Source organism: Lissotriton helveticus, chromosome 4_1, assembly GCF_964261635.1.
Source record: "Lissotriton helveticus chromosome 4_1, aLisHel1.1, whole genome shotgun sequence".
NCBI classification, from domain to species: Eukaryota; Metazoa; Chordata; class Amphibia; order Caudata; family Salamandridae; genus Lissotriton; species Lissotriton helveticus.
In genome coordinates, this window is record NC_136063.1 from 1,020,416,567 (window position 1) to 1,020,430,960 (window position 14,394).

The 14,394-nt window shown below is 46.2% G+C and overlaps 1 protein-coding gene across 1 annotated transcript in view; it reads left to right on the forward strand.

Annotated features, from left to right (window-relative positions):
* Positions 1-14,394, forward strand: part of SEMA5A (semaphorin 5A) — a 1,863,338-nt gene that overhangs the window by 972,013 nt on the left and 876,931 nt on the right. The gene's annotated exons all lie outside the window — the stretch shown is intronic.

Genomic DNA, 14,394 nt, shown 5'->3' on the forward strand with positions numbered 1-14,394 from the left:
CTGGTCTGGTTGCTCCAGACTGGCCCTTGCTCCCTTCCAAAAGAGGAGCACCCCGGACCCTCCTGGTCCACTCCAGACGCCATTTTAGGTCCACCGCGTGGGCTTGAATTTGCCAAGACTTGTTGCCCCAATCCTGGGTCCAGCGACGTCGAGAGCATCATCCATCATGGGACAGCTCGTACCTCCATCCTGGTCGCCGACAACGCCTCCTGGTCCGTGAGACTACAGAGCCCAGCAGCGCCCACTCACCTGACTGCGGTGACTTCGCCCGGTGCCATCCTGGTGCCCACTTAATCACTGGCTAGTGATTCAAGAACTTGGTCCCCTCTGCTTTCAGGTTTTCTTCTTCCCTGATCCAGGCTTGGATCTCTTCGAACTTTTCCTCACTGGCCGCCTGCCAGCAACTTCTTCTTCAGGCTCCCGGTTCGTCAACGAGGAATCCCGACGTCTTTTCAGACCTATGCAGCCGCAGCCCCTGGGCTAGGTAACTTCGGCATTTCGGTGCCCCAGCATAGCCTCACTATCCAAGGGTCCAGATCCACTGTCGTTTTCGACCTACCTAGTCGGGTTCGCCCGAGAACAGTAACTTTGTGATTTCTAGCTTCCATAGGCTTTTTCCCGCCTTACGCGTGAGAGTTCCCACTCTGCACGTGGCTCCCCTAGGCCTCCTGCTCCTAACCTGAGTGTTCAGAATTGTAGGCCTAGCGTTTCTAAAGCCTCTGAGAATCGTTACTTACCTGCTAGTAATTCGCATTCCACTTTTAGAGTATATGGTTTTTCGTGCCCCTCGGGCATTTGTATATACTGTGCTAACTTAAGTATTTTCGTAAGAGTTTTGTTGTGTGCCTAGCACCCTGTCCTCATAAAGAGTACAGGGTTGTTGTGATTCTAATAAATACACTGTTTATTTTCATAACACTTGTGTGGTGTCCTTTCACTGGGTGTTCAATGGGTAATGTGATGGTAAAACAGCTGGCTTAACACGCCCTCTAGAGTCTTAGCCTTAGACTGCTCGTATCCATGCTACTAGGATAGCTGGTCTATAAGGTTGACTTACAACCAATCATCAATAAGGGTTGTTTGGACTGATATATAGTGATCACTAGAATAGTGAGCACTGCACATCAGGCCAACTTCTCACATTGGTGAGCAGCGGTTGGGATTTGAGCTTGCTGTTGTTTTACCACACATATCCTAAGAATATCTTGTGAAAGATCACATAAGTACTAAAGGTACATATAACTTAGCTTAGAATACTCTGAGTTCTACTGAACCAGCTGTTGTAGCTCCTAGGGCCTAGAACACCCTAAACTACAGCTCTAGCAAGGGATCAGTAGGCAAACATATAGTGTAGGTAAGTGCACCACTTACACCTCACTAGAAAAGCATGTCTACCCATGGAGAGTCTACTGAGACTCCCCTTGTGGTTATTGACCCTCCACAGGTCAAATCAAGATATGCAGCTCTCAGTTTCCAGGAGATGAGACAAGTGTGTACCTCCAGGAAACTGAAACAGGGGTCTAACCCCACCATTCCCTTTCTGATAGGTCTCTTAGAGACATATGATGCCAGAAAGATTTCTCAGTTAGATGGGAATATGCCAGCCTTAGAGGGTACCACTGGGGATCCAGACCTCCTTGACACTGAAAATGCAGTTGAGGAGGAGGGTCTAGAGGAACTCTCTGAGGGTGAGGCAAACAAGGGTCCTGAGTTAGTCAGCAGACTCACTAGGGCCAACTTAGACCTACTTGGGGAAGGATCTGGGGGACCCCCAGTACTGACCCTGATGAGGCCTAACCTTGGAGTTAGGAGAGATAGATCTCTTTCTAGGGACTCCATTAGATCTCTGCACTCTAATGCCTCTTCTCAGAGGAGAGGGAACTCTCCACAGAGGAGATTGACTTCCCCTCAGAGAAAAGAGCATGAAGCAAGGATGAGACAAGCTAAACTGAGGATTGAAAGGGAAGAACTTGCCCTGGCCAAAGAGAAGCTTGCCTTTGCTAGAGAGCAGCAGATGAGTGGGTTAGCACCCACTGGTGGCAGCAATCTCCCAAGAGAAAAAGAGAAGGGTTTAGATACTAAACACCTGACAAAGATAGTGCCCCCCTTTAAGCAAGGGGATGACATCCAGAAATGGATGGCTGCTTTGGAGAGGGCCTGCACTGTGCAGTGCATTCCCCAAAGTCAGTGGGCAGCTATACTGTGGCTCTCCTTTGATGGTAAAGGTAGAGATAAGCTCCTCACTACAAGAGTGGAGGATGCTAATGATTACCAGGTCCTGAAAAATGCACTGGTTGATGGGTTTGGCTTAACCACTGAGCAGTACAGGTTGCTGTTCAGAGACACCCAGAAAACTCAGTCTCAGGACTGGTCTGACTTTGTTGATTGTGCCACTCAGGCTTTGGAAGGCTGGCTACTGGGTAGCAAGGTTACTGACTTCACAGGATTATATAATCTTATTATGAGAGAGCAAGTCTTAAATAATTGTCAGAACCAGTTATTACACCAGCACCTGGTAGACTCTGATCTGACCTCTCCACAAGAATTGGGTAAGAGGGCAGACAAATGGGTCAGAACCAGGATTAGGCCCAAGAACCAAGGTGGTGACCAGAAAAAGGAATCAACCAAGCCTCAAGAGAAGGGTGGGAATAAATCTCCAGATCAAACCACATCAGGGCCCCAAAAATCCTCTGAGGGGGGTGGGTCCCAGAATCCTTCCAATAACCAGAAAAAGCCTTACTGTTATCCCTGTAAACAGGTGGGTCATTTAAAAACTGACAGCAGTTGCCCAAAGAATAACAATAAGGAGAACATACCCCCAGGTAACATTCCCAAACCTCCTGTTACTACTAGTAGTAATCCCCCAGGTGGTGGGAGTGCCCCCAAGAATTTGGGTGCATTTACTTTGGGAGTTCCTGGGGACTCTGGCCTAACCAGGTCCCCAAACTCAGATACTCTTGTCTGTGAGACTGGCATGGGGTTTGCCAACTTCACAACTTGTCCCAACACTTTGGGCAAATACAGACAGGAGCCCCTCATCAATGGAATGAAAGTTGAGGCCTATAGAGATACAGGGGCTAGCATCGCCATGGTGACTGAGAGTCTAGTCCCCTCAAGGCAACTTTTACCTGGTGCCACATACCAGGTGGTAAACATTGATGGAGTGAAGAAAACTCATCCCATGGCAGTAGTAAATCTCAGCTGGGGAAGTGTCACTGGCCCCAAGAGAGTGGCAGTGTCATCCAACTTGCCTGTAGATTGCCTACTGGGGAATGATTTAGAGACCTCAGCCTGGGCTGAGGTAGAGCAAGAAACCCATTCTAGAATGGTAAACCCCCATGGTAAGGTTAGTGGGGCAGTGTTAGCCACCGCCCCAGTCCAAGATGTCCTCCCTGAACAGGTCAGGAGGGTTGTGCCAGTCACAACCCAATCTCAGACAACTTCCTTCCCAGAACAGGTTGTCAAGGCTGTAATGGTAACAGCCCACACCCAAACTGAGCCCCCTCCTGAAAAGGTTGGTGGAGTTGTGATGGCCACAGCTCAAACTCAGACAGATAATAGTGTTGTGAAGCCTGAAACTATGGATCACTCCACTCAGACAGAGAGTATTGAGGAGGAAGAGAAATCTCCCTCCCACCAGACTCTAGGAAAGGATCAGCCTCCTCAGGGAACTGATCTGACCCCTTGTGAAGAAACTGCCACAGAGGTAGTCAGGCCTAGCCTGGCAGAACCCCCGATGTCAGTGGACCCTTCCAAGGTGGGACCCAGTCTGGAGCAGGTAACCTGCCCCTCTCTACCCTGCCTCAGTCAGCCCAGGGCTGTAGAGGTCAGGAAGGCCAGTGTTGGACCCCAAAGGGCCCCCTGTCCAAAAGAACCCCCCAATCAGCAGATTAAGGGCACTGAAGCTAGTAGTCCTAGCCAAGTGAAAATAAAACAAACTCCTGAGGGATCCCCCTTAAATTTAGTTAGGGACCTCCCACAGATGGACACTGTTGGGCACAGCCAAACTTGGGACCTAAGGGCCCCAGACCTGACCTGTCCCTCCAGTAAGCCAAACAGAGGGACCCAACCTCCAGCTGTAGGTAGCCAGAGGTTGACCCTGAGAGCCCAAAACAACTCAGTCTTGGAAAGAAAGGCCTCTATGGTGGATAGTGATTGGAGGAAGCTGAGCCCAAAATTAGTGGAGCCTCACTTCAGTACTCCATTTCAGCACCAGCCTTTTACTTTGCCAAAACACACCACAGGTAGAGATTCCCTATGGTGGAGACCCTCAGACACCCTTAGGGTGAGGGATTGCTTAGTGGACCATGATATAGGGGGTAACCATGCCAGTGCTGGTACTTCCTTATATGGCCACTCAGGCAATATAGGCTTACCTGGCAAGGCTAGCCTTATCTCCTTTCGTTTGGGGGGGGGGGGGTTTATGTAGGAAGGTAGATCCCTGACTATGGTTGCCCCCAACTTTTTGCCTGGTGTTTTGCTGGTTTTCTGACTTAGTTGACCTGAGGCCCTGCTATTCAGGACCTCAGGCCCACTGCTCTCTCTGTAAAATGGATTCCATGTACCTTAGGTACATATCCAATTGGATACTGAGTCCCCTTATCAGTCCCTGTACAGTGTACCTTAGGTACCCAGGGCATAGGTGTACCCAGGGCCTACCAGGGGCTGCAGCATGTATTATGCCACCCCTGGCTGGCTATCCAAATCTGACACAACTGGCTGCTTGACAGCTGGGGCAAGGTGGTGTAATCACCCCTTGCTTTAGATATAGTATTCCTATATCTAACCCTAAAATGGACACACAGATCTCCTATCAGTCACTCCTATGGCAGGCCTTAACAATCCTGAAGGCAGAGTGCTTGGAATCGTGTGAGATGGTGCTCTGGCATGAGCTGAGCCTGTCTGCGGCTTTCGGGATCTATCCCTTAGCCGTTTCCATGATATCGCATACCATATACTCTTAAGTGCATTATAATCCTCGCGGTTATATGCCAACTCTGGTATCGCTTTATCAAAACATGTCGAGTAAGGTGTCATACGAATTGGAATACTAACCCCTCGCCAATTCTGGCGACGGGGTTAGCATTCCACCCTTCTAGAGGGACACGACATGTATGTAACCTGTAACCCCAGTTAAAGTCAGACAGAGCCTTAGCATCCACAAAATGGATGCTGCCACCGAGACACAAGTCTGCCCTCCTGCTGCTGGGAGTCCTCCCAGAGCAGGAGGCAAGGACAAAGGGTTTCCTGCCAGGGGCGGTGCCAGCACCGTCCCAGACAGGGTTTTGTGTATTCCAGGTAGGCAGGGCTACAGAGGAAGGTGACTGCAAGTGGCACCCCGGTGCTCACTGTGCATAGGCCGGCTGAAACCAGTTCCAGGGGCACTCCAGCCCCTGGCCTGGGGAAAGCCCGCCAAAGGAGAGGGGTGTAACCACCCCCCTCCTGGTCCCACCCATAGGGCAGGACTTAGTCGCGTGCCAGCCCCCTTTTCCCAGATAAAGGTAGGAGCAGGCCCCCTTCCAAATTAGATCAATCTTTGAATCCTGAACCGACCTTCTTCACGAAGAACTCAAGACTCTTCCCAAGATTTCTCCCTTGTGACTAAGGAGTAGTCACCCTGCATCCGCAGGCACCATCTTAAGAACACCGCGGTCTGCTGCAAGTCCTTCCTCCGGAATCTGACTGCCCAGCTCGACGAGAACCGGCTTCCCTGGCACCTCTGACCTCTACCCACCTCTACAGCCAAGCTGAGAACCGTGGGTGCGACGAGACCTCGAGGGACCGGCCATCTTCAAGACTGCACGACTTCTTTCCAGCACGACCGCCGAGGGATCCTCTGGTGAGTGCTTTGGGGACCGAGAAGCCCCGACCCTGAGCAGCTCCAGCACCGAAGTTCAGCCTCCCAGCATCTCCACGATCTGCGTGGGGCCCTTCTGCTTTTTGCTGCTCACCGCGTTGTTTGGCTACTAGCCTGCTGGGTTGTGGCCTTCCTAACGACGCCCGACGACATCACTGCTGCTGGTCTGGTTGCTCCAGACTGGCCCTTGCTCCCTTCCAAAAGAGGAGCACCCCGGACCCTCCTGGTCCACTCCAGACGCCATTTTAGGTCCACCGCGTGGGCTTGAATTTGCCAAGACTTGTTGCCAAAATCCTGGGTCCAGCGACGTCGAGAGCATCATCCATCGTGGGACAGCTCGTACCTCCATCCTGGTCGCCGACAACGCCTCCTGGTCTGTGAGACTACAGAGCCCAGCAGCGCCCACTCACCTGACTGCGGTGACTTCGCCCGGTGCCATCCTGGTGCCCACTTAATCACTGGCTAGTGATTCAAGAACTTGGTCCCCTCTGCTTTCAGGTTTTCTTCTTCCCTGATCCAGGCTTGGATCTCTTCGAACTTTTCCTCACTGGCCGCCTGCAAGCAACTTCTTCTTCAGGCTCCCGGTTCGTCAACGAGGAATCCCGACGTCTTTTCAGACCTATGCAGCCGCAGCCCCTGGGCTAGGTAACTTCGGCATTTCGGTGCCCCAGCATAGCCTCACTATCCAAGGGTCCAGATCCACTGTCGTTTTCGACCTACTTAGTCGGGTTCGCCCGAGAACAGTAACTTTGTGATTTCTAGCTTCCATAGGCTTTTTCCCGCCTTACGCGTGAGAGTTCCCACTCTGCACGTGGCTCCCCTAGGCCTCCTGCTCCTAACCTGAGTGTTCAGTATTGTAGGCCTAGCGTTTCTAAAGCCTCTGAGAATCGTTACTTACCTGCTAGTAATTCGCATTCCACTTTTAGAGTATATGGTTTTTCGTGCCCCTCGGGCATTTGTATATACTGTGCTAACTTAAGTATTTTCGTAAGAGTTTTGTTGTGTGCCTAGCACCCTGTCCTCATAAAGAGTACAGGGTTGTTGTGATTCTAATAAATACACTGTTTATTTTCATAACACTTGTGTGGTGTCCTTTCACTGGGTGTTCAAGGGGTAATGTGATGGTAAAACAGCTGGCTTAACACGCCCTCTAGAGTCTTAGCCTTAGACTGCTCGTATCCATGCTACTAGGATAGCTGGTCTATAAGGTTGACTTACAACCAATCATCAATAAGGGTTGTTTGGACTGATATATAGTGATCACTAGAATAGTGAGCACTGCACATCAGGCCAACTTCTCACAGCAGGTATAGACACTCACTGCAGCCACCTGCAGGAGGATTTCTCTGCCTTCTTTAAAGTGCAGACAGGTTGCTGCCTACACAGAGAAACACGCTGTGGCTTTGGAGCAGCGGCTTCATATTTCTCTTGAATGTGCTGCCCCCAGGGCAGCACGAGTTCACAGCTACCCTGAGGGCAGCACATTCATCATAATAGGGTGAACTTTCACTGTTTGTGCTTGGTGCACCTGTTTAAAGGTGCGCCAGGGTGCAAACAGGGAAAGTGTACCCTATTGGTAATATGGGCCCAGAGAGATTAATAGTGCACCGTGAGTATTTGCTGTCAGGCATATGACAGATTGATAGGAAGAGAGGGACAGGAGACATTTTACTAAAGTGTAGGAAAGGTCAAGGGACTAGGAAAAAGAAAGAAGTAGAATTTAAGGGTATTAAGGACAAGTAGTGACAACGAGAGGAATGAGGCACAGGTGCCCTCTTCAAAAGATACAGAACAATGAGTATCCGAAGGAATCACTGTAGTACTCCATCCCCCATCACATCACAGTGTCTACAGTTGCACCGGTCATACTCCCTCTCGGACCGGACTGGGAACCAGAACCGGCCCCGGCAAAGTGCTCGGCCGGCCCCCCCTCCCCACTAGGGGGGGGTTGGAGGTGCCGCTGAGTTCTTTGGCGGGGCCGGTTATCGGCCGATTTTGGTACCGGGCCGATTTTGCAGCTATGCTGCACATCCGGCCCTGTAACAAAAACGGCCCCCAGGGGCCCAAAACCGGCCCCCACCCGTGTGGCGCACCGGGGGATTTCCCGGTGCCCGCTATGGCCAGTCCGGGTCTCCCTAAAATAATACATAAAATTGCATGTCCACAATTTAGACGTGAGTAGGAAAGACAGAGAGAGAGCGTTAGGATTCTTGTTTTCCAACTGCTCAAGCATCTAACAGGATAAAGGTCATGGTGCTAGAGGACCATCCCTTCACTGAGAAGTGAGGGTTTGCCACTAGCATTCACATAACCTACAAATGTTTTGGTTGGGCATCCAGAGCACAAGACTTCACACTTCGCTTTCTCGCTGGCAGCTTGTGTGAGTTCCCTTTTGCTTTAGGTTGGCCAGAGTCAGACTCTGTATTTTGAACCTGTCTGAGATGCAATGAGGGAATAGGCTACAGAAATTGCCCTTTCCACTGTAGGATTTCGGACACACAGCAAGTGGAGGGAAATATGTAGGGCCTTGTCCTTACTAATAGGGAGCTCGTGCAATGGAGTGAGAGAGAGAAAGAAACGGGGTAAGAGAGAAAGGGAACAAGAGAGAGAGAGTACTGCAGAAAACAATGGGAAATACTTTGTTGGCATGGCAAGTCATACAAGGTTTGCCAAAATTAGATCCTGAAGTGGTACTTAAATATTGGATTTGTATGCTGCCTTTCCAGTTTGTGTCCTATCAAATACTAACTTTTCATTGAGTCCTATCTTGTTTGATGATGTACTTAAAACATAACTAAGTTCGATCTAGGGGTCCACATGTACAACCCTTTTTGCTGGTCGCAAATGGGCCGATTGGCGGAATCGCCCATTTGCGAATGCAAAAATGCTTTTTGGGATGTAGAAAACCTTATTTGTGATTCGGTAACCTTGGGCATCTCTATCTAATACCGAATCGCAGTGGTATGTGTGAATGTTGTGCGCCTGAAGTGCGGTCGCAAAACACTCGCAATATACTGCCAATTTCAAATTGGGACCCCCTTCCCCTTTGTGATTGTTTGTAAAAGCATTTATGAAGAGAAAGCAGTGGTCCCACGATCCACGGATTTCATGATTTTTTCAATTCATCCCGTTGTCCTTAAAGAAAAATGTGCTGCATTTAAAACAAAATTGCCTTTTTTTTTAACTGTAATCAGAAATATGGTAGTCTCCTGACACAAGCCACCATCCTTGCGATCTTAGCAATTCCCAATCAGTCGCAAACTACGACCTACCTCATTAGTACTCATGAGGTAGGTCTCTTTCAAACCCACTGGGAATCGCAAATGAAACTCAAACGAGATTCATACATTTAAAATAGTGATTCACAGAAAATCATATTTAGGAACTCGCTATTTCAAAGTTTAGTACACTTGGCCCTAAGTCAAAAACCCATGCCCATGTTAGAACAGTATTGTGCAGTGAAAAAACACAGGCCCATTTCCTCTTTAAGGTAGAGGTTCAGTCATCTGATGCCAGGTGTCTCCCTACATCTCTTGTACTGCCTGTCCCTGTTATCTTCTAGCACTAACTTAATTGACTTGCATCTTGATCTGTCTATCTTTGGTGACAATGTATTCGGAACATTTAAGGTTATGAACTGAAGGAAAATATGAATGGTAGGCTTAGAGTTATGCAGCTATAACCTTATCATTGCCTATTGCAGAAAACTTTTGTTGGCAGAATTCCACTATCTGCAACAAGCTGTAAAGAGCTTATGCACAAATCCATTTGAGCATTTTAGAAAGCATGTAAGTGCAAGTAAAGGGAAATAAGCATTTAGAGAGCATGTAAGTGGCTCTTCCATTGTAGAAGAAGCCTTCTTTCTAAAATCAATATCCTCCCATAAAAGCATCTGAATAGCAGGTATTTGAGGGATGATAGACATCTCATGAGAGTGATTCTTCCATTTACTCTGCACAAAATCAAAAGATTACCTTCAAATCCCTATAGAAATCTTAGTATTTGGAGTATGATGATAGGCATCGCAGAGGTGTTATTTCATAAGAAGAGCAAATTCCATATTAAATAATAGAGGGATATTTTCCCATTTCTTTTGTCCCAGGTAACACATTTTTTAATATCATCTCAAATGGACTTTCTGTGAGAGCTGTAAGGCAAGACAGACCTCATGTGTAATCAGTGGCCGTATATTTCAATAGGTTAGATAGACGTGATAGGTTCTTGCAGACTATGTAAGGGTGATGTGATGAAGCTAAATAGCCCAATTGAGCATGAACCAGTGTACAGACCTGGAATTGCTCAAAACATTTGAGGGCATAGACTAAGAGGAGGGCTTGAGTTATTGCTTTTAACAATAAGCAGATCAAGTTCATTGTCTGAGAAAAGCAAAAGGTCTTGAAGTTTTTAAACAAACGTCCCAGATAGTGCTTTTGATTGAGGCCATTTTACTTAAAAATATAGGCTTGCTTTACCAGAACTATGGAAAGGTAAGAGTTATTTTGAAAAACTCTGAGATGCCTATGTGATGGAAATACACTAGCCGTCTGAGCATCTAATTTCACACATATTGTCCCTAGCATATACTCATTGTTGTCGATGCATGACTTTCTCATTAAATTGCTCATAATAAATTACTGTGTAATTAAACTATGGTTGACCCACATTGTACATCATGTCTCCTTAGGTCTGATGACCAAACCTACTTTTGAATTGATTGGCATACTAAATACTTCTTTGCTGAAGCAACCGAATGTGAAAGATCCTGATTCACAAGATGGATTTGTGCTGGGGGCATGGGGGCGGGGAACTGCATAGTACACTTTTGCTCAGCTCTCTCTCTAATGAATATGCAAGAGCGAGCAGAACTGCCCACTCTCAACAATTGATTCCATGCCTGTTCTTGTCCACTGAGGATAGTGGCATGGTGTTAGCATGGTATATTCCACACAGACACAACAGATTAATTCCTAAGGGAATGTTTGAACTGGCCCAATGTCCAACTTCAGGGTTCTAGTGCAGGTAATGATGCTTGTGTGTAGCCCTATAAAGCCAACCTGTGTATTAAGCACACTTTCACATGCACAGATATTGAGTTTGTATTAGTGAATTTACTGCTTATGAAGATTAGAATTTGGGGTGCTATCCCCACTTCAAAGCCTATATTTCTTCTGAATGTTGGTAGGCATTATTGCCTTCAAGAACTACACCCTTCCTACCTCAAAATCATCTGACATATATGTAATGGTTTGTGGGAAAGTTCTAAGCCAAGTACCTGAATGGAGGAATTCGTAAAGCTATTCCATTGAATACAGGTGATCCCTAGTGTGTTGTTGGACCATACATTGTCTCTAAGGTGAGGTGAAGGCACAGTGATGACACTTGTCACAAGTCCCAGAATCTGGTTTCTCTGAGCTCAGTAGTTCCAGGACACTATATAAAAAGTGAGAAATGCTGGAGCTCCTGTAAGCAGTGATGGTGACTCTGCTCCAATGAAATCAAACTAATGTACCTGAGAAAGGAATGTAGAGATTAAAATAAAAGTTAGGTCAGAATGTGGCAACATCCAAACATATACCTAATTTCACCCACAATTACTTGCAAGTCTCCTGCAACTGAACTGAAAAAGAAGGGCTCTATGCCCGAAATGCATAGGAGTTGAAGCCAAATGCATTTCAAAGGTTGCAATGATGTGAAATTAACACAACGATATAAGTTTACTTTGAAAAAAGAAGAAAAGAAACAAACAAATAGAAACTTTATTTGAAAAGATATTGAAAGCGTTTTTGAAAAAATATTTATTGTGGAGCTCTTGAAATTACACCCAAGAACAAGAAGGTGTGCACTAAGGGATGGGACCAACAGTTTGTTGGAATCACGTGTTTAACATTTGATCAATTAACGCCTTGGACATGAGGCGTTTCCTCTGTAGCACCCGTAAATTTAACTAAAATCAACGGTACCGTTTCAAACATTATAATTGAAAAACGAGGCTGTGCACGAATCATCGATTCCCACAGTGATGACACTTGTCACAAGTCCCAGAATCTGGTTTCTCTGAGCTCAGTAGTTCCAGGACACTATATAAAAAGTGAGAAATGCTGGAGCTCCTGTAAGCAATGATGGTGACTCTGCTCCAATGAAATCAAACTAATGTACCTGAGAAAGGAATGTAGCGATTAAAACAAAAGTTAGGTCAGAATGTGGCAACATCCAAACATATACCTAATTTCACCCACAATTACTTGCAAGTCTCCTGCAACTGAACTGAAAATGACATATAGTTATGAATCGTGTGCAGTTCAAACTATACAGAACTAGAGATATTTGGCTCCCCAATTCAGGTCACTGAGGACCTACCAATGACAATTATTCTGGCTTACGTTTTATGCTTCTGGTCCTCACATCGTTTCCAATGCACATCTTACTCTGCAGAATTGCTCATTTGTGCCTAACTCTCATTTGCCTTTGAGGCCATTCTTAGATATGGTGGAGGTGCTTTGCAGCAGTATTGCAAGTACCTTCACTTGACACAAGCACACATTAGAAGAAGCAACAGAAGGATTCCAAAGATAAGGCCATGAGGGAGTCCAAAGGACCTCTCTGTGGCCTAAACATCAAATCACTACACGTGAAAATGAAGAAGATCTTTGTGAACATTTGTAGTGGTAAAGAGGTAAAGTAACTACCCGACACCGTATATGCCGAAAGGCATTTTAATGAAACAATGTGACTTCAACTTGAATGACACTTTGGATTAGGAATTTATGTGAATATTATCAACTGGTTTCCTGACTAAACACTACTGACATCTCATAAATCCAAAATTCTATTGCTCGTGACTTCTGGTCCATTTTGAAATTGCTCCTATACTGGCATATTTTCCTAACTAAATGAAAATCAGTGGGTCTCTCAAATCCTTTAATCAATATGTGGAATAAGTAGATGCACTACAGGCTAGAAGAGTTCTGATATCTATTAATTTATTAGACTTTGGAGTCCATTCCGATGTCATTCCAAAGGGCTCCGAATCTGATTCGGGTTTGCCGAAACCGATCTGGAGCCCTTGTTTCCGAACCATTCGGACACACTTCCGAGCGATAAAGTACAATGCCTGGAAACCGTTAGGGCGGGCTGAATTGGTTCCGAAAGGTATCTGGACAGAATGAGCCTTTCCAGAGCCAATTAGCACAGCTCTATGGACTCTGTTTCCGAGCGCTCGATTACTTTGACCGATTCAGACAGCCTTTCTGATTCGGATAGCCCGGACCGAAAAGGCTGCCAGAATCGGTCTTTGGGGGCCCATAGCAGGCCCGCCTTTACCTGGGGCCTTCTGAATCGGGTTCGTGGGGGTACTCGTGGGTCCCCTCTTCCCAACCATGCACAGTGTGACAGGCACGATTGGGTGCCCGCATAGGGTGCACGTTTTTCCCTAGCCACCCCTTTTTTCAATGGGAGCCTGTGTTCATGTTCGGAACACAGGCTCCCATTGAACTCAATGGGAGTCCAACCGAATCGTATCCAATGCATACAGTTGCATCGTACTAGGTCGGTTAGACTCCCCCTATCAGAGTCGTATGGAAAGAATTCCGAAACCGATTCGGTCGGTATGCTTTCCGAACGAGATTGGAATTGGGCCCTTTGTCTGGTTCAACAAGTTCTGATGAAGAGAAGGCAATGCACCACAAAATTGTGGCCACATTGAAGAGGACTTGGAGTTAATCATTGAAGACTCCTTAATAAGGCTTCAATTTAAGTAGTGGAAGTGGCACCATGTTAAGCTCTTTGCTTGAAACATATGACCGACAAACTGTATATGCTTCACCTAAAACCTATCATGTATCACTTTAAAAACGTAATATTGTTCCATATCATTTTTAAAGCATATGTTCTTAGTGGCACAACTATATTGTGACATTCTAAGTGGCACAACTATAGTGTGGCATTCTAAGTGGCACAACAATAGTATGGCATTCTAATAAACATACTCATGTTCCCTTGTTATATTCCGATGAACAGAACCTTTCTTTTTTAGAATTCACTATAGAAGATCTATTTTGAATTGTAGATGATTGTGTGATTTGTGTGCTTATTGCTTCGTGCTGTAGAAGAAAATGCATGATAGCATGAATTGACAAACAGATAATTCCAAAATATACATTGTTAGTATTGTTGTAGAGTTAAGTATTCACTCTGTTTAACTTTAAAGTGACCATTAATCCCCAGTTACCAGGTACTCATGATCACAAAGAAAACAGATGGCAGTCATTTCAGGCATACTATTTGTAGTGCTTTTCTGAGTGATGCAATGCAACACCCAATACCGTATGAATATTTTGAGCCACAGCAACAATGTCTGAAAAAAAGGATTTATCCTTTAGCTTCAACAGTATATCTGAGATTTTAACATACAACGTTTCAAATCTCATGAGCCTTTTGTCCCATATCTGATCCAAGTGTTCCTACTGTGCCAGTTGGCACCTTTACATTTTTATAGTCTGTCCTAGCTACAACTAATCAATGTTTGATATATAAATAGG